Source organism: Falco punctatus (genome assembly GCF_963210335.1).
Source record: "Falco punctatus genome assembly, chromosome: 6".
Taxonomy (NCBI): domain Eukaryota; kingdom Metazoa; phylum Chordata; class Aves; order Falconiformes; family Falconidae; genus Falco; species Falco punctatus.
The window spans coordinates 9,027,111-9,028,985 of NC_137585.1; positions in this window are offsets into that span (position 1 = coordinate 9,027,111).

The following is a 1,875-nucleotide window of genomic DNA, read 5'->3' on the forward strand; positions in this document are numbered from 1 at the left end:
AAAAGCACAAAATTACCTAAACTAGAATAATCCTGTCAAACCAGATTAACTTTTAAGGGTTTTCCCTATTATTGTTGGAATTTACTGTTTGAGTTAGTCTGGGTGAAGTAGACTAACTTTCAATACTTTGACATCTGATTTTCCTTAAAATAATGTATTGGCCTCTTTTTTCCCTTACTTCATAGATATTTTGAATATTGATGAAATGGAATAATAGAGGCCACAAACAGAAAGAGGTGTTAATTATTTCTACCTTAGCCATTGAGCACTTTTTAGTGTTGTTGAAGTTTGATTCATTTCAGCTTGAAATTATCCTGTTGATGGGTCCATGTAAATTTGTTAGTGCCCCAGGTTTCTAGTTTTCACACCTGTGTGGAAGCTAATTGTTTTCTTTTAGGGAAGAAAAAAAATAATCTGTTTTCATCCAAAGACCTTAGTTTAAGATGAAGAAGGATTACCTCCTCCTTTTGTTCTCTTGTATTCTCAAGAGAAAATAAAGCGTTCTGTGTTCTGCTGCCCACAAGAAAAGCAATGCTGGGAAGCAGTTGTTTGATAACTCTAATTTGTTTTTCCTCCATTCATATTGGCACTGGGTTTGGCTGGGATGAAGTTATGAAGCCAGCTCTCTTCACAGTAGCCCCTATGGTGCTGTGCTTTGCACTTGTGGCTAGAAAAGTGTTTATAACCCACCAGTGTTTTGGCTGTTGCTGAACAGTGCTTGCAGTTTCAAGGCTTTCTACCCTCCTCACGCCCCACCCAAAAGCTGGTAGGCTGGGGGTGGGCAAGTGGTTGGGAGGGGACACAGCTGGCCCAAACTGACCAAGGGGATATCTCGTACCATATGACATCATGCTCACTGATAAAAAGTGGGGGAAAGGAGAGAACATTTGTGGTTGCAGTGTTTGTCTTCCCAAGCAACCATTACACCTACTGAGGCCCTGCTTCTCGGTAAGTGGGTGGACATCTGCCTGCCCATGGGAAGTAGTGAATAAATTCCTCTTTTTGCTTCTCTTTCACATGCATGTTTTGCTTTCCTTATTAAACTATCTTTATCTCAACCCACTAGTCTTTTAATATTCCTTCTATTCACACATTTCCCAGAAAAGAGCTGTGAGTGAAAGGTAGAGTGGGTGTTTGGATGCTGGCTGGGGTCAACCTACCACTGTATGTTACCAACATGGTTAAATTTTGTAGACCTGAAGCCAGACAGATATGGCTTCAAAGGCAGAGTACCTGCACGGGAACATGCTTTTCTCTAATCTCCTGATACATTGTGTGACTGTATCTTCTTGTTTCTTGCTAGTGTGTGATGCAGGTAATGGTAGCACCTGCCACATAGGGCAACTGTGAAACTTTCTTCATTTACATCTTTAATTTTTTCACAGGTGTATTAAGCCATATGAAACTGGAACAGGGCAGCAGCAAGAGGTGGTCCCCCAGAGTCTCTGTGGCATGCTGTGGTAGTTTAGACCACAGACAACAGTCTGATGTTCTGCTCTGAAAGCCCAGCTCCCTGTCATTTCTGTTAAAGAGGATCTCCACCAGCTTCTAAGTTCAGGATCTTCACTAGGGATCAGCCTTGATTTTCTCTGCAATGCGATATCTACATCAGGAGCTGTCAAGAACAGAAATTCTTTGATGAAAGATTGAACTTGACTAGATATTGTAAGAAAAGCAGATGACCGGTATTGCATGTTCTTGACCAGGTTGGATGGGCCTTTGAGCAACCTGGTCTAGTAGAAGATGTCCCTGCCCACAGTGGGGAGATTGGAGCTAGATGATCTTTAAGGTCTCTTCAGACCCAGACCTTTCTATGATACAATTCCTGCTCTTGCTGTCTTTCTCAGGTAGTTATGAGTTTATTGCAACACAATA